The 23,960-nt window shown below is 33.6% G+C and overlaps 1 protein-coding gene and 1 long non-coding RNA gene across 3 annotated transcripts in view; one reads left to right on the forward strand and one right to left on the reverse strand.

Annotated features, from left to right (window-relative positions):
* Window positions 1–23,960, reverse strand: part of PCDH17 (protocadherin 17) — a 120,781-nt gene that overhangs the window by 81,889 nt on the left and 14,932 nt on the right. The gene's annotated exons all lie outside the window — the stretch shown is intronic.
* Window positions 229–22,427, forward strand: LOC132346736 (uncharacterized). The gene is made up of 3 exons (XR_009496652.1): window positions 229–665; window positions 13,080–13,177; window positions 21,321–22,427. It is a non-coding gene; the product is annotated as an uncharacterized lncRNA (long non-coding RNA).

Raw genomic sequence — 23,960 nt, forward strand, 5'->3', positions numbered from 1 at the left:
GACCTAATTTCTCCATATTAAAAACATGAATTATTTAATAATACTCATTTTGAAACAAATTTGCATCATCTGCTGGGGTTCTTTGCCCTCCTTGATGTATTAAAGTCATCCCCGCCTCAATTAAGAGATATAGAGCCTTTCCTTCAAATTGTACCGGTGACAAACACAAGCATAGCACCTATGACTGGACTCATCTCTGTAATTCATTCTTAGCTGCATCCTTACACTGGAAATTGTACTCAATACAAGGGAGAGGGGTGTTAGCTCTTGATTATTAGAACAAAGTGAAATAAAAATGAGAATTAAAATGTTACTTAAAACATGGAGAATTAAAGACACTGAGAAATGAGACTTGTTTTTGTGGTTGTTTTTACTGCTTCCAAACTGACATGGAGGTCTGCCAAATAGAACTGAATTCTCCTTGTACCATGGAACAGAGTCTTTTGGGAGAAAGAGAGTAGATCTTTCATAGATCTCCCTATACTGTACATTCATACACATTACTTCTTCTTGCAGCTGACTCAGCGACAAAGGTTCTCCTGTTTTCTGCCTCACTTCATATCACACCATTGTGCTCTGAAGCAGCTATGGGTTCCTACAAGATCATCAAGCGTGCAAGTATCCGTGACACAGAAGCACATAATTCATGAAGCAGAGGACCCAAGGTAAGGCTTAATGTAGAGCAATATGTGTTTTCCTTATAAATAAGGCTAATTTAAACTAATAAGACTCTTTTCTTGTCCCATGTTAATAATTTATTTGGCTTTTTAAACTATTAATGGAAAAAAATGTTGAGAGTAATAGCTTAAAGTATTCTCTAAGGTTCACTGTCTGCTAGAAGTTGGGGGACAGGAAAAACTTCCACAAATTTCTTAATCTGCTTCTTATTGTGGTTCTAATGACCTTTGTCAAGATAAATGCAAAGACAACGGTAAACAAGGTAGATTAATTTCTCACTCCTAATCTATTTAACTAGTAGTTGGTAGCAGATATATTTTATTAATATGTTTTACAAATTTCCAGATTCTGTGAAGCACCTTAATTGTTTCCATAACTACCTATCCATCTTTAAAAGATAAATATCTTCCATTAAAGTAGTAATGGAAACCAACACCGAGAGCAAAACTGTTTGCAAAAGAATTTTGCAATTTTAAAAACTAAAATTTCTTAGAAACTCCACATATAAACTTAAAATCATCTAGTTCATTTTTTTTTTTAATTGGCTGAAAACATGAATCAACCCATTATTGCTGTCAGCTAAAAGCTAAGCCTGAGTATTTAGATCAGAAACAGAATCCAGGGTATTTGGGAGAGTGTGTGCCCAGTTCTGTCTGACTCTGTGTGACCTTATGGACCATAGCCAGTCAGGCTGTTTTGTCCATGGGATTCCAGGCAAGAATATTGGAGTGGGTTGCCATTTCCTTCTTCAGGGGATCTTCCTGATCCAGCGATCAAACCCACATCTCCTGGGTTTCCTGTGTCTCCTATATTATAGGCAGATTCTTTACCACTCAGCCACCAGGGAAGCCCATTACGGAAAGAGTAAAATGTAAAGTGGAAAGTGGAAAACCCTGATATTTGCTATATCAGGGCTATTACAGCTAATCTTGTAATGTTAATGGCTATGGTTATGTGGAAATTCATACAATATGGATCCCTATTCAGTTAGACACAGGGAGATAGACTAGGAAAACTTTTCCTCCCCTGATGTAATAGAGACAGTAAATAAAAACGTTTGCATAATATCAACCAACGTTCTAAGCAATTCTAATAAGAGACTTAAACTAAGAAATAAAATACATTTTCTAAGTAAGTGAAGGGTTATTTTAAATTATGTGCTAGTGTGTGTGCAAACATGTCTTTGTATGTTTCTATGTATGTCTCAGAGTGTTTGTGACCACTGGGCAATGGTAATGCTACCAAATATTGTTTTGATGAAAATAAAAACAAACAACAGACAGTCAGAAAAGAAAGAATTTTGGAAAGGAAAGAAAGAGAAAAAAATAAAGGCAGGGAGAAAGGCAAGAGGAAAATAGAGAGAGGAGGAAGAGTAAAATAGAAAGATACATACAGGAGAAGAAATGAGAGTAGTTTAAAAAAAAAGCAAAAAAATGTTGGCTTATTATTATGGAATTTCACAAAGTACAATTTTAGAAGTCTGAAACTTAATAGTAGCAGAGTATCAGAAGTTGACTAATAATGTCTGTCTGCATTTTTCCATTAAAATAGGTAGGAATGTGAGAGATAGTGTGTGTTTATAATTACTATAATGAAATAGCCATTTAGCCTTTAACAAACTTATGACTAATGCACTATAAAAACCACACTGATTTTAATATAGAAAATAACATTTTCATTATCCTGTTTCCAAGGGTATCTGAAAACTCATTAAAAATAATCCGAATATAAAATAACAGTATTTACAGAGTAAAACAAAAAACAGACAAAAAGCCATATATATCAAGTGCTAAATGTAGAAATAGAAGGGCTTTTAGCTATTTTCCAACAGTGTATTCTAAAAATTGAGTTCCACATTGTACATTTAAAATTCTTAAATTTTAAGTCTAGAAAGAAAGTAAAATTTGAAGTCAAAGACATAGACTTTTAGGTCTCAGCAGAGTAATTAAATTATGAATATATTTAACTCTTGAAAACTTCATTCTTTTCCATAAAAGTGAATCACTAGAATGTTTTCCCTTCAAATGCAACTTGAACACAGCAAGTTTTACCATTTATTTTTAAAGCTTATAATTCGTTTATTGTTAAAAAATGGATCCATAGAATTGATGAGTAGTAACAGAAAAGTTCTAAAGTAAACATTTTGAATTAAACTGTAGGATATGATTATCATTTTAAACTATTTCACTCAGAAATAAAATGGCAAATATTTGGTACTTTTTTTTCAATGATCATTTGCTCAGAATGATTACTTAAAACAAATCTAAACTAATTTATGAAACTGCTTGACCCTCCTAATTTCATTTTTTTGGTTTGTTGTATTGATTTTTGATGAAGATAAAAGTTTAGATATTCTTTACATTCTTTTTTATAGAAAACATAAACAAATAAAAAATCAAGTAAACAAAGTAGATAAAGTCTGTATGATACAAATGGTTTCTTTGATATTTTCCTTTATGCATTCTCTTCTAGTGCTCAGCAAATTGTAGTAAATTATAAATGATACTTGAAATCATAATTTTTATTAGCAGTAGGTGGTAATTAACTATTCCTAAGATATACTATTTTCTACTACTTGCTCATCTAGAACTCTAAAAATAAATCTATAAAATACCAATTTTAAAAATTAGTATCTCTGAATAAAGAAAAGAAAGCACCTACTAAAGCTGAACCATGTTGCCTGAAACTGGGAAAACTTTTTATTTGTGGAAGTAGATTAATTTGATATGACCACTTAGATGCACATAAAAAAGTTGAGCTGAAAATAGCAAAAGGAGTCAAAATAGATTTTTTTTAACTATTAGAAGCATACAAATAGAAATTTTAAAAATATGTCCAACATTTGACACAACTTAACATCTATTAATGATAAAAATTCTCAGCAAACAGGAATAGAAACAAACTTCTTCAGTTGTATAAACAGCATCTATCAAAAAAGAGTATAACTAACACGACTGTGAGAAACCTAGACAGCATATTAAAGAGCAAAAACATCACTTTGCTGACAAAGGTCCGTCTAGTTAAAGCTATGGTTTTTCCAGTAGTCATGTATGGATGTGAGAGTCGGACCACAAAGGTTGAGCACTGAAGAATTGATGCTTTTGAATTGAGGTGCTACAGAACACTCCTGAGAGTCCCTTGGACTGCAAGGAAATCAAACCAGTCAATCCTAAAAGAAATCAACCCTGAATATTCATTGAAGGACTGATGCTGAAGCTGAAGCTCCAATACTTTGGCCACCTGATATGAAGAACTGACTCATTGGGAAAGACCCTGATGACAGGAAAGATTGCAGACAACAGGAGAAGGGGGCAGCAGAAGATGAGATGGTTAGATACCACCACAGACACAATAGACATGAATTTTAGATAGTGGAGGATAGGGAAGCCTGGCATGCTGCACCTCACAGGGCTGCGATGAATTGAACATGACTTAGCAACTTGAACATACAAACATCACACTTGAAAGACTGAAATCATTCACCACTTCTATTCACCACTGCACGAAAGCCATGCTGCTGCTGCTGCTGCTAAGTCGCTTCAGTCGTGTCCGACTCTGTGCCACCCCATAGATGGCAGCCCACCAGGCTCCCCTGTCCCTGGGATTCTCCAGGCAAGAACACTGGAGTGGGTTGCCATTTCCTTCTCCAATGCACGAAAGCCATAGTATGGTCAATAAAGCAAGAAAGAAGGACACACAAATTGGAAAAGGAAGAAAAATTTTTCTTACAGTGTTGTTGTATACTCAGGTAATAGTATTGCTCAAGCAGAAAATAAGAATCAAGACAGATGAAAATAAACAAAACTTCTCAAAACCAACAAATAAATTAAGCAATGTTGCCATATTCAAGGTCACCACACAAAAATTAATCATATTTCTATATTATAGCAATGAACTATTTGGAAACTTAAATATCTGAAGCAATAGATTTATAATATTTTCCTGCGAATCAAATACTTAAACAGATAATTTACAAAAATAAAAACAAGTACAGAATCTGTACATTGCACATTACAAAAAGTGATGGAATAAGTCAAAGAAGGCCTAAATAAATGGAAAGATATCATGTTTATGGATTAAAAATTCAACATAGTCAAAATATCAATGTTCCTCAAATAATCTATACATGTAATATAATTCCATTCATATTCTTTGCATGACTTTCTGTAGCTACAGACAAGAGGATTCTAGAATTTAAAACAAAAAGAACTATAATATTCAAAATATTTTTGAAAAAAAAAAAGATTAAATTTGAAGGAATCACATTACCCTATTTTAAGAGATACTATGAAGCTACACTAATGAAGACAGTGTAGTATTGTCAATGGAAAAGACACATAGATCAATGTGACAGAGGAGACTATTCAGAAGTAACCAACAGAGATATTCAACTGATTTTCTACCAGGTTGCAAAAGGCAATTCAATAGAAATAAAAAACTTATTAAAACAAAACAAAAAAACTTTAAAAACTTGAAATTGATCACAGATCTAAATGAAAATATAAAACTTAAGAAGAAAACACTGCAGAAAATCTATGTGACCTGGTGTTAGGTAGAATTCTTTGACATAATAACAAAAATATGATCCATAGGGGAAAGAAAAGACCAAAATTAACCCAATAACTTGATATTTACCTTAAATAAATGAAAACTATGATCACACAGATATCTGTACAATTTTCAAGAGCTCTCTTTGCCAAAACTGGAATCAGCTCAGATAACTTTCAACAGGTGGACAGATTGTGGTATATATATAGAATGAAAACCATAAACAACAACAAAAATGAACAACTGATCCAACAACTTGGATGAATTGCAAAAGCATCATGTTGAGTGAAGGAAACCAATCTCAAAAGAATTGTACATTGTATGATTCTATTTATAAGACTTTGGAAAAAGCAAAAACTGTTATGACAAAGAATAAATCCGTGGATGCCAGGGTTAAGATTGACTATAGAGACAGAACATAAGGAAGCTTTTTAGGGTGATAGAACTCCTTAGTATGCTGACTGTGGTGTTAGTTTCATGAAGTTATACATGAAAACACACACACACATTCAAAAAAGGTTCATTTTACTGGATGCTAATAACAGGTAATTCTAAATATAAATGTATATGGTAATCATCTGCATCTCATACACATTGAAGATACTTCTGTCTCACAGAGAATTATAAAACTAAAATTGTTTTCATTAAATAGTCTCAATAAAGAGTATTTCTGAACTTTGTCTTTAAAATGTATACAGTTAACTTTCAAAACCCTATGTAGAGATCCCATGTTTATTTGGACAGGCTACAAAGAGATTTGAGATCTAAAACTCTATATACCCACACTAACAAACCCAAGCAACACTCTATACAACAGTCATCTTAAATATGAATTATTTAGCTTAATTTTCATTTTTTTTCAAAGATCATTTTATTGTGTGTAGTTCTTGTTTACCCAGCCATAAAATACATACTTTAAGTAAATAAAGATTTCAGACTGCATTTATGGCAAAGAAGCTTTTCCTTTCAATGCATGAAAAAATGTAGCTATATCATGAAGAAATAGGAACCAGCCTTAGAAATGGTTAGTCTTTTAATTTAGAAAATATCTCATGAAAGTCACTCTATATTTGTAAATAAGTGAATCTTTGTAAAGCCTAAAGACACTGAATATGAAATTATTAGCATCTAAGATGCCCCAAAGTGTATGAAAAATTATCAAAATAATTTTACAACTTTGACAGTATCAAAGGATAAGACGATCTAAAATGTGTGGTTTTATATTTTATATGAGATAATATATATTTCTTAGTTGTATAGTAGCTTTCCTGTTATAACTTTTTAACTTTTTATTTTTTGACTGTACTTCACAGCTTACAGGATCTTAGTTACCTTAGTTACCTTATATTTTTATGAGATAATATAAATTTCTTAGTTGTATAGTAGCTTTCCTGTTATAACTTTTTAACTTTTTATTTTTTGACTGTACTTCACAGCTTACAGGATCTTAGTTACCCAACCAGGAACTGAACCCAGGCTCCCTGCAGTGGAAGTGCAGAATCCTAACCACTGGACCAGTAGGGAATTCCCACTTTTAAATTTTTTTTAATCCTATAAGCAGCACTGTAATAATCTCGAAATGATGATAACTGGATGAAAGTCCAGTAAACTGTAAAACACCACCGAATTTCTAGAAAATGAGAAAACGGTGGAATGAGAAAAATAAAATCCTCATCATTTTGAGTCTCATTTCAAAAGAATTTTAAGAAAAAATCAGAATACTAGTCTCCAATTGTATCCCTACAAAAGGAAGAGAGAAAAACATTGTGAGCATTAGGAAAGCAGACTCTTATCTAGAGTTATTTTCACCATCATAGATACTATTTAAGTAAATGATGCTAGAACTCAATCTATGATTAGTGCAATAACTATATGATAAATATATACACAATACCTTGCTGCTAATTTACTAGCAATATCTTACATTCCCCGTTATAGAGTCATGAGGCAGTCAGGAAACTTCCTATGGAGAGATCAATTTTGACAAACCGAACAGCTCTGGCATTTCCAGAATCGTTGTTGTGGAAACACAGAAGACAGTGGTTTAAAAACTGCTGGCATTTTTTTGATATTATTTTGTGTTTCTATGTCTGTTTCTTACGAAAGAGGAGGCCTTTGGGACAGAGGTTCAGTAGGTAAACTCATTCCACAAGCATTCGTTTAGCTCAAATTATGCACAATATAAAAATCTAGCATTCAATGTATGTAAAACAATGTAAAATTTGCAATATCTGAGATTCAATCAAGAATTACAAGGCATGCAATAAACCAGAAAAATATAAACCATACCTAGGAGAAAGATCAATCAATAAAAAGAGACCCTGGCATGAAAAAGATGACAGAATTAACCAACAAGGACCTTAAAGTTTCTTAGAATATTGGAAGAATGACCAGGAATGTAAAAGCATGACCCTGAGAGTAAGTGCCTCAAGTTTTGAGCCCTAAGAACCTCTCTTGCAGTATCCTCGTCTTGGGCCTAAAGACAAGAAATAGAGTGAAAATGAAAGTTCTAAAATTGAAAAATTAAAACTAAAATTCAAAACTATAATATTTGAAAATAAAGATACAATAAATAATACTGACAACAGATTAGACAATGAGGGACAAAAGATGTAGCATTTTGCACCAAGTTCTAGAAGCATCTACCTCACCAACTATATTTATACACATATACATATATGTGTGTATATAATATAAATGTTTTATGTTTATCTGAATAAACTTTATATATCTGTGCCAGCAGCCTGTTTATAATTTTGTAACATATGAGAGCAGACAGGTATGTCAAATACAAAAAGGTTCTTTCAAAGGCTGCAATATAAATATGAAGAAAGCTTTCATTCTAGTGTTATTGATCTAGAATTGGAATTATTGAAGAAAAACGAAAGTGTGTACTTGACTCTTTGAAGTCATCATTAAGAGAAAACTTCTCACAAATGAATGTTCAATTGGATGTGTAGTTATAGTTTCAGTTATACTTAGATGATCAGTGTTTTCCTAATTCAGAGGAACAGGGGAGTGAAATTTTAAAAGTACCTTTGAATTAAGGACAGAAGATTGATAGTATGTATTGATACCACTGGGTTGCAAACAAAATGAAACAAGTTGAACTTTTCCCTTAATTCAAAGGCACTGCTTTTCACATTGATAACAAGCATTCTCTTTGCAGCAGTCTGAACACAAGGGAGTGTTAAGAGGTGAATAATTCACTTTAAGCCTTTTCATACTGACATTGCTTCTGATAGCTCTGCCTTCAACAGAATATATGGTGTGGTTCTCTACACATTGCTGAAGTAGGCAACAACATTTTAAGCCACCACTTATAAAGTTATCTGACAGCACCTACGGCTTTGAAATTTCTAAAGTGCATGAGGTATGGCAATAACTGTATTTATCAATGATTTCCAAAATAATACATTTTATACAAATACAGTGTGGTTCACACTTGTGTTACAGTACTAAAAGCACAAGGGAAAAAAAAAGAGAAATTCTTACCACATTGAGCAAAAACTAACATTACTTTAAATTAAAAAATGGGGGGACAAGCTATATCCTGTGAGAACTCTAAGTCCACTATTCAACTCGGATGACTTAGATGAATTTTTGAAGCGATGTGGCTATATCTGAAAAACTCTTGAAAATGTTAACCCTTTTATAAACGGCACTGATAACTTTAATAATAGCTGGTATGCCAGAATTTAATTATGCAATTTGTGATCTTAAAGTCATCTTTGACAAGAAAGAAGAAAATTGAAATACTCAAAAGGTAAAATGAGAGCTATTTGTTACCTGGAAAAGCACACAAAATAGAGAAAAATGCACATTTTCTTTATATATTTGCTGAAAGTTGGAGCCCAGAGGCCACTGGGATCCACGAAATGCTAACTGTGCTATTCCACTGGCAAGCGCACCACATTAGGCCAGGAGTCGATGTCTTAGGAAAGGCATCCAAACCAGTTTACTGAAAGATTGCTAACTTCAACATCCCTAATTAATCTATTCTCTTCCGGATGCTAAGCATCTCCAGCTCAGCCCTATGTAATATGCAGTTCCCTTTTTCTTCCAAGTAGCAGAGGAAGTTTGATGTTCTTTTGTTTACTTTTTAACTCTTTATCAGACATTTAGTCTTAAGAAACTCTCCTCTGCTTTCCTTCTATTGTACTCTTTTTCTATCTCTATGAAGAATATAGAAGAATCTTTCCCCCGGAGGGAATATCTGAAACTAAATTCTCTGCAATTGGGCCTCCAAAAAACTAACGACACAAATATACATCACCAACAGAAATTCATTATAAGCCTGAACTTCTAGAATGCTCCACATAAGAAGAGAAATAACAAAAAGGGAGGGAGAAAAATTAGTGACACATTATTTGACTTCTTATCACTATGAATGCTGTCTTTCTACAAAATACATTTCTTTAAAATCTAATTTTATTAATTTTGAGAAACTTGCTCATAAACAAATAGAAATTTTAAAAAATTGGATTATTTGATTCAAACCAGCTTTTAGTCCAATTAACTTAGCTAATATGGAAATGCTTTGAAACTCTACCTCACTGCATCTAAATGCATGTAAATGGTATCACAGCACCATTATCACTATTCTATACTTGGAGATTTGCAGTATGCTGCCCTACATTAGGATCTACAAAACAGTATTATTGATATTTACTATTCATTCTCTTCAGTTGCCCTAGGAGACACAATACAGTCACTGTACACATTTTTTTTTTTTTTTTAAACAGAGAAACTACAGCTGACTTTCATAGGGTCACTTGTCATGTCCCTAATTCATTGTACAACAGTAACACTTGCCAAAGACTGCCAGGAACCGTCAGTTGATGCACTGCCTCTCTGAGAAATAGAGAAAAATAATTCTTCATCCTCCAATACTTTCAGAAATAACTTAATGAGACATTAATGTGAATTGCCTTGAAATGATCTTAAAAATTATTGTTACATACTAAACAAAATAATACTACTATTACCCCTGATAACAAGATGGCTCTTTGGGCATTTGTACCTTTCTTTTTATACTTTTATATTAAATTATTTTAATATGCTTAATATTATATTTAATTCTAATGACTAGATTTTTCCAGTCACTCAGTCATATCTGACTCTTTGTGACCCCATGGACTGTGTAGCCTGACAGGCTCCTCTGTCTACGGAATTCTCCAGACAAGAATACTGGAGTGGGTTGCCATTCCCTTCTCCAGGGGATATTTCCGATCCAGGGATCAAGCCCAGGTATCCTGCATTGCAGGCAGATTCTTTACCATCTGAGCCACCAGGGAAGCCCTAAAAAGGTAATAATGGCATCTATTATCAAATATATAATGCATACAGTAAGCTTAACTGTATAATTACCATCATTATAGTCATATATTATCAATTGTCAAAATAGGCACTTCTGAACACTTACCTTTTAAAGTGCAAATTTAAGGTATTACATTTAGTCAATCACTAGGTAAAATTTCTAAAAAGCAAATAACTAACCTAAAAAGTAAACCAATCTGTATGGCTGTTACCTGTTTCATTAGTTTATTGTTTCACAATACACTAAAATTTAAAACTTTATGCATCCAATGATTTGGTAAGCACAATTCACCAGTCTTGCACCTCAAAATATTGACAGTCAATTATTTTTAAAATGATGATTATATTCACAAATGCAAGAAAAATTTATCAACAAGATCAGTTTCTGATATGATTTTGCATCAGCCTTTCAAGTCATCGGCTGTATAGGTACATTCCAATTCTTAAGAGAAGAAAAAAGTAGGAGGAATTCAAGATTAAATTAAATGGTGTAGCACCTTTCTCACATTTCCTTCCTCTAACACTCGATAGGCATAGAGAATTTTTAATTCTTTATTAAGTAATGATTCAGCCAACCAGCTGAACAGACAATGTATTTTACAGTAATTAGTATATACTTTTGAGGAATTCTGAGTCCTCAACATTTTGCAAGGATTTAAAGATAACTTACTAATTCCTTCCAAAGAACAAAAATTATATAAAAATGTAAATTAAAAAATACCCATTGGATTTGAATTTCTGGTTTAAAAACAAAAGAGTAATTTGAAAGCACAATTATGGAAATTAGAAGATAACATACAGGAATCTGGAAGATTTGTCCTCAGAAATGAACATTACAAAGAAAAAGGCATTCCTATATTTGAGGAAAAATTAATTATTAATCAAATTTATGAGTATTAGATTACTAGAATATTTTTCATTTCCCTCTGAAGTATAAGAATAAGTATCACATTTAAAATGCATGAGTCAAAGGAAATAGTCTATTTTAGGTTAGTGTTCTTACCTGAAATTAAAATAAAGTTAAGTGTCTTTACTAACGTTAACATATTTTTAATTAAACATTAGCACAAAATGAAATGAAATATCTCTACTCTTTATCAGGTTGTCACTTAATTCCTAATTCAAGCACCCCCCCATTCTTTTTTTGCTTGAAGACTTTAATTCTTAGAATTTTTCTTCTCTAGTACCCTTTCCTAGAGAATCACTTCATGAGACAATAAGAAAGCATTCTTCCAATATATCAAATATCTAGTTTTGAAGTAACAGTCATTTTTATTTTGTTAGAAACCACTTAAAGTCTGGGCTTCCCTGGTAGCTCAGTAGTAAAGAACCTGCCTGTCAAAGGAGTAAACTCAGGTTCTATCACTGGGTTAGGAAGATCCCCTGGAGAAGGAAATGGCAACGGAATCCAGTATTCTTGCCTGGGAATTCCATGGACAGAAGAGTCTAGTAGGCTACAGTCCATGGTGTGGCAAAGGAGTTAGACATGACTTGGTGACTACAATAACAATAATTTAAAGTCTAAATAGTGCAGTTTTTTTTTAACAGACACTCAAATAGAAAAAAATAAGAAATATTATTAACAGGAATGACTTACAAAATTGGTTGGTGAACTCTGAGTGGTTATGGGACTCAATCTCTGTTTTTGAAAATAAAGTTTATTGAAACTCAACCATGCTCTTTCACTTATATGTTGTCTTTGGCTGCTTCCACCCTTCAATGGCAAAGTTGAGTAGTTGTGACAGAGACCATACTGCCCCTGAACTTTAGAGTAGATACTATCTGTCCCTTCATAAAAAAAAGTTGCAGGCTCCTGACTTAGAAAGACTAAGTCTCAGTTCTTAACATATAATTAATATTTTTTACTCTACTCACTTCTGTATATAAAATATCAATAGTAATGAGGCATTTTCACATATGTGATTAGTTGCTTAGTCATGTCTGACTCTTTGCAACCCTTTGGACTGTGGTCCACCTGGCTCTTCTGTCCAGGGGATTTTTCAGGCATGAATACTGGAGTAGGTAGCCATCCCCTTCTCCAGGGGATTCCTGACCCATGGATCAAATTGTGTCTCCTTTGTCTCCTACATTGCACGTGGATTCTTTATCTGCTGAGCCATCAGGTCATGATTTAGAAAAAACCTCATCATTTTCATCCTCTGTGAGACATAGACTTTCTCACAGAGTATGCATTTAGAAGGTATCTGATTGAAAAATGAATCATATTTTAAAGTGGATTTAGGCCTTAGGTAATTTATAGCATGTTTGTATTCAATTCCAAACAATTTAAAACTGCAGAAACAGTACCATCATGGGAACACTTGAAAGCAAAATTCACTTAGACACATGAAGTTTCCTGAACTGTATTGTAAGTTCTTCTAGAGTGTTCTTAAGGATAACAGTAACCCATTCCTTCCCAAAGAAAAGAATTCTTCAGTTTGCTGAACTTTGTCTCCTGTGCTTCTTTCTTTACATTTTAGAGGTTGATGTCATCACAGTATTTCAACTCTTTCAAGTCTATTATTTCCTTTCAGCCTGACTGACTGGTGCTATTATAATTATTTCTGTTTTATGGATGGAGAAACTGATGCCTGTGGACTTCATGAAAGACTAGCCAGAGGTCCCAAAATGAGTAAGTAGTATGAAGAAGTTCTTTTGATTCAAAATGTTGCACTCTTTCAAATAAAAAACCTGCAAGTGCTATATGATTCATCTTGCTTTTATGTGTATTATCCTTTCTTTCTATTCTATTCTACTTATCATTGTCTGATGCATCTCACAGATTATTTTTATTCTAAGCATGCTTGTTAACCAACACTCTACAGACTTCTAATACCAGGTCACACCCACTTGAATGGCTTTATTCCTATAATTAGTCAGCCCTGAAATCAAACACAAATAAAAATAATGATGTCTACTAGACAATTTTTGATGAGAATAAAAGAATCAAAGCCAGTTCTATGATTAAATATGAGATTCCAGGGCTGCTTCTAGAGTCTCCAAAATTTGAAAGTTTTTTCAGTATTTAGGAACAAGTAGAGAGCCTCTTGACACTACTGCTGGTTGCCCATTGAGAGACCCTGTGACAACATGCTGTACATGGGCTCCAGTGAAGTGTTTGACGTTTACTATGTGGAAAGTGAAAGAAAGTGAAAGTGAAGTCTCTCAGTCGTGTCTGACTCTTTGCGAACCCATGGACTGTAGCCTACCAGGCTCCTCCCTCCATGGGATTCTCCAGGCAAGAGTACTGGAGTGGGGTGCCATTTCCTTCTCCAGGGGATCTTCTCGACCCAGGGATTGAACCCGGGTCTCCCACATTCCAAGCAGATGCTTTAACTATGTGGAAGCCTTAAATAATTATCTTTTAGATTGACCTGCAGTTTAGGAAGTAAGTTGTACTACTTCATAGCAGCAATTTTCATGCTATAAGATGTTCTCATACTCTACAGATACCTCAATAGAAATGCATGTCAAATATGATATCCCAACTGGTGTAGGAGTAAACACCCTAAACTCTGAGTCAGATGACATTAGTTCTCTATTCCTGGCAAGCTGTGGTAACATTTCTGTGCTTTGATTTTCTCACATGAAAAGAAGTGCAAATGAAATCAGATGCTGTCATATGTCTCTAACTTTCTAATGTTCATTGCCTACAATTCTTTCATGGAAACTTCTCTTCAGTTTCTACCCCGTGTGAGCTTTATTTCTCACAAGGTCTCCCTGAATAAAAAGCACAATTCTAAGGAAGACTTAATAACATCTCTCCCCTTCAGAGTTTACTTTGGTGGTTTAAGAAGTTTTAGACATCTAGAAACAAATTTTCACAAGACAAATTCTATCAAAAATCAATCACATTTTAAAATGTCTAACATTAAAATAAAAGTGATCACTCTTAGTTTAAGAGGTCAAAATAGAAATTTACAGTAAAACAAATTTGCATTCCAGTAAAATTACATTTTTATAATATAAATTTGGAGAAGGAAATGGCAACCCACTCCAGTATTCTTGCCTGGAGAATACCATGGAAGGAGGAGCCTGGGGGGCTACAGTCCACAGGGTCGCAAAGAGTCAGACACGACTGAGCGACTTCACTCAATCATAAATAATCTAGGATTGAGGCCTACTGAAATTTTGTTTTTTCAGGAAATATGTCTACATATTAGAAGCCCAAAGTTTAACTTCTCCAGAACGTTTTCTGTCTTTTGCTGTTAACAAAAATACTAATATGGTTAATATTTATTTGGAATTTAGTATCATTAATATTATTTTTCAGCACAATCATATTTCATTCTTAACACTTATGACAGCATTATGAGTAACAAATATTATTATTACACCTGGTAAGAAAACAGGGAAAAAGAAGTTATGCAACTTGCTCTGGACTGAAAAGCAAGTTTTATTTGCTTTTAAAAGCCAAGGCCTTGAAAATAGAATCTCACTCTAAGGAATCTGCCAATCATGTGGATATGGGGAGAGTGGAATGAACTGAGAGAATAGCACTGACGCATATACAACACCATGTGTAAAATCGATATCTAGTGGGAAGCGACTATATAGCCCAAGGAGCTCAGCTCTGCAGTGACCTCCATGAGTGAGCTGGGGGGACAGGGGTGACCTAGAGTGAGACAAAAGAGTGACATGGGGAGGCCCAAGAGGGGGAGACATATGTATACATATAGCTGACTCACTTTGTTGTACAGCAGGAACTAACACAACATTGTAAAGCAATTATATGTCAATAAATAAATAAATAAAAACTAATTTAGATAAAAAAAGAGTCTGTCAATGAGAGTAAGATTAAATGAATTGTAAAAATGTTCATAATTGGCCAAGAATTCCATCATTTATATGAAAATACATTATGGACATAGAAAGATATCTATGCTATATTATATAAATTTGAGTAAAAGCAGCTTTAATATATTGTTTTGAATATATCAGATTTTAAAATTGAAATACAGCTGCTTACAATATTATACAGTAAAAATCTAGTTGTGTGTGTGTGTGTGTGCACATATGTGTGTGTGTGTATGTATGTCACGTATTGCCCATCCTAGCAGGGACTGGTACAACAACTCAAAATTAAACATATTAATATTTCTTTGAATTTTTGAATATCAGGGTTTTGTAATAGTTGTTGTCCCAAGAGTAAACTGTCTTCTTATGGAGACTAGTGACTTGCTAAAAATCAAACAGGAAGGGAGTAACTTTTCCTGTGGTCAAACGTAGTCCCTGGAGGATGACTACAAATTCCCAGTTTGATGATCAGTTCAGTTCAGTTCAGTCGCTCAGTCTTGTCCAACTCTTTGTGACCCTATGGACCGCAGCACACCAGGCCTCCCTGTCCATCACCAACTCCTGGAGTTTACTCAAACTCATGTCCATTGAGTAATGCCATCCAACCATCTCATCCTCTGTTGTCCCCTTCTCCTCCTGCCTTCAATCTTTCCTAGCATCAGGGTCTTTTCAAATGAATCAGTTCTGCACATCAGGTGGCCAAAGTATTGGAGTTTCAGCTTCAACATCAGTCCTTCTAATGAATATTCAGGACTCATTTCATTTAGGATGGACTGGTTGGATCTCCTTGCAGTCCATGGGACTCTCAAGAGTCTTCTCCAACACCACAGTTCAAAAGCATCAATTCTAGAGCAGTTGAAATCTAAAAGGCACTTGACCAGCAGTGCCTGGGTCTTGACCACACAGATACAGAGGCACAGTCTGAACAGAGAAACTTATTTTTTAATATGTCACACACAAAAAATAATGGTCCAAAGATTTTATTATTCAACATGTATTTACATATCCATTGTCCTTGAAGAATTCTTCTTTATAGGTTACCTAATTCTATATGGGATTTTTGGTCAGTATTTGCACAGTTATTTTATTAAAATGTGTAATTATTCTTGAAACTTTATTTAAAGTCATTATCTGAATATTTTCTGCGCATGCCAGGTCTTCTGGACAAATATTCTCTAGTTTATCTGCAAATACTTAGCTTTTCAAAAAAAATCTGTTTTCAGACCTATGCCAATTAATATGGAAATTAGCTTTTAATATCTTTGACCATGAAGGATAGCTAGATGCCTCTCCTTGTAAAAATAGATATTTTCCTTTTTTCCAAGCAATTTTGATTATTTTTAGAGCTGTAAGAATTTTTTAAGAAAACTTTTAAAGGTCACTTTCCATTTACAATAAATGCACTATTTCCCATCTTGTGTAATACAACTTTGAACATCTCTTACACCCAGAAGATTGTACTCCCACCCCTATCTTGACCCTCTTCCCACTGGTAACTACTAATTTGCCCTCTGTATCTACAAATCTGCTTCTTTTTGTTGTTGTTGTTATTTTCACTAGTTTGCTGTATTTGTAAGATTCCACATATAAGTGCTATCATACAAAGTTTATATTTCTCTGACTTATTTCATTTAGTATAATGCCTTCCAAGTTCACCCATGTTGCTGCAAATTGCAAAATTTCATTCATTTGTATGGCTAAGTAGTATTCCATTGTGTATATATACGATACATGTTACACATCTTTATTCATTCATATGTTGATAGACACTTAGGTTGCTTTCATATCTTAGCAATTTTAAATAATGCTGCTATGATCTAGGAACACTGGGGTGTATATATATCTTCAAATTAGTGGGTTTTTAAAAAATTTTTTTGCAGATGTATATCCAGGAGTGGAATTGCTAGGCCATATGGTAGTTCTAGTCTTAGTTTTTGTGAACCCTCCATACTGCCTTTCATAGTATGGAGTAAAATGTAAATGGCTGCACCAGTTTACATTTCACATCCACAGCGTATAGGGTTCCCTTTTCTCCATGTTCTTGCAAACGTGTTATTTGTGTTCTTTTTGATGGCAGCCATTCTGACAGCTGTGAAGTGAGGGGTTTTGATTTGCCTTTCCTTGATGATTAGCAATGTTAAGAATATTATGTCTCTTTAATTTTGGTCCATTAGGCACATTTTTTATAAATATAAGATGCAAAGTAGATAAATATCCCAAGAGAGATAAAAAGTAGAATTGTTCTAGTCACTGATAGTCTATTTCCTTTTTCCTACTTTATGAAATAGAGAATTGAGTGGTCACATATAGTTTGAAAAAACAGGTTTTTCCTCTCTCTGAAGGAGCATGGGTTTATTATTCAAGCAGAGTCAGGTAAAAGCTGATAATAGCTATGCACTTAATATAAAAAAAAGACCAAGTATAAAACTCTTCCTAGTCTAATTTTATTTAAGAATCTTGATACTCTTTTTTCTTGAGAGGACAGAACGTCACAAATATGAAATGGTACACCTAGTAGCATGGTTAATAAACAGCTCAAACTGAAAGCATAACAATAAGTTCTCCATCTATTATTGCAGAACCAATAAATAAGCAAAATGAAAATCATGACACATTATTATATTACTCTGTATTGCCTCTATTCATTAAAAAAAGAATAAGTGCATTTAAAATAATTTCACATGTCAAATGACATGCAAGGCCTTGCAACTGAGATGATGCTGAAGGGGATATTTGTAAAGGGCAGATGCATTGTCATATATGGTATATATCAAGATTATGATAAACGTATGAGAAATCAGTTATAGTTGCTTCACACCAAAGTGGTAGTAGTGTAGTACCTAAAACACTTACATCATTCACCTGCACCATGTGTTTTCTAAAAGAAGTCAATTAAAAAAAAAAAAAAACAATAAAAAGAGCTTTAGAGAAACCCTTCCCTGTCAGTGAACCCTTAAATGGATTCTTTTTCAGTTTCCATGTCGATTTAATATACTAGATTACATTAACAGTGCTCGCTTGTAAATAAGGGAGATCTGAATCCTATTAATGGAACTATGCTGCCAAAATAATCAGCTTCATACTTAACAAGTTTCCAAGTATTTGGAAAAGCTGCGAAATGGGATTATAAGGTTAAGCTTTGTACATCTGGCTCATCACTATATAAATATTTCAGAAATTTGATCTCAAAGGCTGAAGAAACATCTGTTTAATCGTGATTCTTTTCCAAGTTACATGAACTTCAGTGAACAGAGCTCTGACAAACACTGACAAGAAATCATGATCAATTTACATAATTATTTCTTCTGTTAGGCATGTAATTTTATTACATTTCACTCTTCTGAGTGAAGTGTAAGAAATATTTTAGGAGGGCTCTGTAGCATCATATTTATGTTGGCATAAGGGGCTTGAGGAGTGCCAATTTTTTTTTTTTAAATTAAGGATAATCACCTGTAATACTAAATACTGTTTTTTTCATATGTCATGGTAGGTAATTTTCCTGTAATTGGATGTTGTAACTATAAATTAATGTAATATAGATCCAGAGAATAATTAATGAGAAGTAGGAGTTTGTGAATAAAGCAACATAAAAAGTTTGCCGGTCTTTTCAGTTAATAGAAACCTTAATGAAGTTGAACATTAGTTGCTTTAACCAGATCCAGAATTAAATAACTATGCTGATGCTATTGTCAAATACACACCAGCCCATTAAGCCTGATTTTATTTTTTGAAATTCTGTTCAAAAAGGTAATTGAGTTAAAAATGTACTGAGTATGGTTCTGATCAAATTAACTTCAAATATCCAACTTGAAAACATAGACTTTGGAACTATGATCCAAAATGGCAGCTAAAGGTCAATGAATCAAATTTCCAATTATATTTCCTGGGAGCAGATGGGTGCAATAAAACCTAATGATTGAATTTTAAATGCTTTCATGCACCTTTTATCTATTTCCCAACATGTTGATTCTACCTTAATCCTCTAACAAGATAATAGGTTTATTACAATTAACCAACTGAAATGATATCTCCATTTTCCAATTATTTATATCATATTACCTGGGTATACTGAATTACAGCCCCTTTCCTTTTCCAACCCCTAGCACCTTTGCATCCTACACTTCCACCAAACAAAACCCAACCTATAATATCATTAAATAACAGATGTGTCCTTGGAGATTAAATTTCTCTAGTTAAATGATGACTATTTAAATAAAGCAGTTCACTGAAGCTTAACAGGAAATTTCAAATGAAAATAACTTTAAAGAATTTGTTGACCAAGTTTAACTATAAATTTCCTTTCCTTATGTTAGGAACTGATATGTTAGTATATTTCTCTGACTTGCATAGTCATAAATAAATAAAGAAGATTTATCAAGAGGTAAAAAGCTAAGCATTCTATTTTCAGGAGTGGCAGATGGAAAATCCTTTCTCTACTATATCTCAATAGAGCACACTCTTGCCTGAAGAACGAAATGAGGGAGTCATGTGGAGAGGTTCATTTTATCATTTTTATATAAAAAGAATATCAACACTTTACTTCTTAAAATATACACTCAAGTTTAGATTAAAGGAAATAAGCTTTTTAGTTTTAACTAAATAAATGTATCTTGTCTATTAGGTGCATTTTAATAATGCCAAACATAGTACTTTGAATCCAACCCATCTGAAATTCAACGTACCCCTGTACAGCTCCACTATGTGAAATCAACTACATGATCTTAAGTCCAAATGTACATATGGTCAGCTCTCCATATCCTCAGGTCACACATCCCCAGATTCAACCAATCTCAAACAAAAAGCATTTGGGGGAAAAAAATTCCAGTAAGTTCCAAAAAGCAAAACCTGAATTTGCTGTAAGTTGCAACTATTAACCTAGCACTTACATTATATTTACAACTATTTTCATAGCATTTACATTGCCTTTGGTATTGTGTGTAATCTAGAGATAATTTAAAGTACATGGAAGGATATGTGTAGGCTACGTGTAATTACTACACCATTTTATATACGGGACTTGAGCATCTTTAGATTTTGGAATTCAGGGTGTCCTAGAATATATCCCCCACAGATACTGATGGGCAACTGTACAGTTAAGTAGTAATTTGGTGAGAAATACCACCAAGGTCTCATCAATCTATATACACACATATACATATATATATACATACATATATATATATATATATATATATATCAGAGAAGACAGTGGCACCCCACTCCAGTCCTCTTGCCTGGAAAGTCCCATGGATGGCGGAGCCTGGTACGCTGCAGTCCATAGGGTCGCTAGGAGCCGGACACGACTGAACGACTTCACTTTCACTTTTCACTTTCATGCATTGGAGAAGGAAATGGCAACCCACTCCAGTATTCTTGCCTGGAGAATCCCAGGGACAGGGGAGCCTGATGGGCTCCCATCTATGGGGGTCACACAGAGTTGGACACGACTGAAGTGACTTAGCATAGCATATATATATATATATATATATATCCTTTTAAATATATATACATATTTTAAAATGTTTAAGTTATACATAAATGTAGAAGCTATCTACGTAAAAATATGTTTTCTGAATGGATATAACAGAAAAGATACCAGAGGGCAAAGATAGGAAGAAAAAAATTAGAACAGATCAGTATAAAATATAAACAATAATTTCTTTCCATTTGCTTCACTCAAACTATGTGTTTTGATGATACATTTCAGTTATTTAAACAACTTTTTGAGAAATTTATAAACAGATGACACATGTGTTTAGATTATTTGGTTTTATGTGAAAAGAAATTAAACTCATGAAAAATAGTATATTTGCAAACCATTCACATTCTACCAACATTATTTGGAAGTCACCTTTCCAGAAGATTTCTCAGCTGTATTCTTAAAAAAAAAAAAAAAAAAGCATGTATGATAGTTCAAGAACAAGCACATTTTGGAAAGAAGTAAAATTCAGACAGATTATGAAATATTAATATTTCAGGTCCAGCTTGGATCCACTGTGTAGAGGAATGTCTGCCCTGGATACACGGGTCTTTGGTATCTAATAGTTCCATGAATCAAGATCCAGCTTGACCGCTCATCTGGACAGAACAGCACTGACTGTTGATGGGCCCTCTTCCTCCCAAATAGCAAATAATCCAGGGTGAATTTACAGATGGACTTGAACTATAATATTTATATAATTGTGAATATAAATATCCCCATTGAGAACTTATTATTCATAGGCTAATCGATGTAATATTTGACACTATTAATTTACTCTTTATTAAAGTCTTCTGGTTTTTCATAAATAGGAAGTTGACAATGAATTCTGAACTTCCTAAATGTTTATTTCTATGTTGCTTTCCATTATTTTTTTCCATCACTTTGAATCTCGATTCTTCTGTGAAATGAGGATAATTAAATTTGTAATATGGTGTGAAAGCTCATTCTGCTTGAAGCCTTTGTTCCACCAAGCCTCCTTATTGTTTGACCTGAATTTTCCATCAAAATTTAAAATTCAGATAAATAGTAATTAAGTCCTGTAGTAGTTTAAAAGCAATGTGTATATGCATGTGTGCATTTAGTCTGTCTGACTCTTTGCAGCCCTACAGACTGTAACCTGCCAGGCTCTTCTGTCCATGGATTTTCCAGGCAAAAATAGTGGAATGGGTTGCCATTTCCTACTCCAAGGGATTTTCCCAACACAGGGATTAAACCTGCATCTCTTATATCTCCTGCATTTTGGCAGTAAAGTATTTCAATTAAGAGCTCTTTAAAATATTTCATAACTTACTCTTGAATTAATGAATATGGCTTGAACAACTCTGAAGAGTGTGGATGCATTTTAAACAACACTACTGAAATGGGAAAATATTGTTTACATGAATGTGTAGTTTATGTTCCCCAAATATGTGAACTGAAATATCATATCACCTACATAAGATAGATTCTGAAATTTTAAGAAAAGTTTTTGTAAATTGGGTTATTACTACATGAATTTGATAACTGCCCATAGTGATTTTCTTCTCCCATTTATAAATTGCAAATGGCTGTTATGAAAATTATTAACTCATAAAATTAGATGTCAATAAATACAAATAAATTTAATCAAAATTTACTAGTTACCATTTATCTATCATTTCATTTTATTAAAAATTAATTTAGAAAATAAGTACATTTTATGGAGTCTCTATACATATAATTATCTTAAAATTAAAACATAGAAAAAAGGATCACATTAGTTTCTTTTTTTAATCTTTATTGAGTTTATTTATCTGGTGTGGTACACAGGCTTAGCTGCTCAATAGTATGCGGGACCTTAGTTTCTCAACTAGGGATAGAACCTGTGTCCCCTACATTATAGCGTGGATTCTTCACCACTGTACTGCCAGGAAAATCTCTACTTTTTTAGTTTACTACAGCTGTGGGGTTTTCAAAGCCTTAAAATATATAACATATAACATCTTAACATATAACCTCTGAATTGCATAGTTTCAATATTTTATAAACCATACCAAGTAATAGAACAAAAGGAAGATACTCTGACCAACATTGTTTCTGTTGATGTGATGTAAATTAGAGATAACATATATATATATATATATATATATATATATATATATATTTTTTTTTTATATATGCCTGCATACTAAGTCACTCCAGTCATGTCTGACTCTTTGCCACTCTATGGACTGTAGCCCACCAGGCTCCTCTGTCCATGGGATTCTCCAGGCAAGAACACTGGAGTGGGTTGCCATGCCTTCCTCCAGGAGATCTTCCCGACTCAGGAACTGAACTTTCATCTCTTATCTCCTTCATTGGCAAGTGGGTTCTTTACCACTAGTGCCACCTGGGAAGTCCATATTGATATATCTACACACATAAATATAAACATATTGTGGAAATTGTGAACACTGACCACCTGTTTTTTTCCCATGGACTGGCAATATTATCAGTATAACATAGAAATTTTCATTGCAGTTATTAAGAATGTAATAACTATGAATAAAAATGATCAAATAGGCCACCTTCAAATACATTATTTACCAACAGATCAATATTTCAACATGTTTCTATAAACAACCTTAGCTTTAACCTGAATAGCTTCTAGGTTTGAATCCGAGCCCTGGCTTACATCTGATCAGTAATCATACGACATCACAAATAAGTCATATTTTAAGTGCCTACTATGTATTAAACTATGTTAAGTTCTGTCAACTACAAAGACAAGATGGATGTGATCACTGTCTTCAACCATTTTTCTATCTAGACCACTTTGTGATAAATTAACTTTATGAATAGAGTTATAACACTGAGCCAGAGATTCAAAACTATTCAAACTTAAAAACATTAGTTATTTTGAGTGTAAATCAATTAGGTCTTTATTAAGAATATCGTGTACACATCTCAGGGCTTCCCTGGTGAATCAGATAGTATAGAATCTGCTTGCAATGCAGGAGTCCAGGATTTGATCCCTGGGTAGGGAAGATCCCTTGGAGAAGGGAATAGCAACCCATCCCCGTCTTCTTGCCTGGAGAATTCCACGGACAGAGACTGGTGGGCTACTATAGTCCATGGGGTTGCAGAGCTGGACATGACTGAGTGCCTAACACTTTCACTTTACACATCATAATGAAAG

Source organism: Bos taurus, chromosome 12, assembly GCF_002263795.3.
Source record: "Bos taurus isolate L1 Dominette 01449 registration number 42190680 breed Hereford chromosome 12, ARS-UCD2.0, whole genome shotgun sequence".
Classification (NCBI taxonomy): Eukaryota; Metazoa; Chordata; class Mammalia; order Artiodactyla; family Bovidae; genus Bos; species Bos taurus.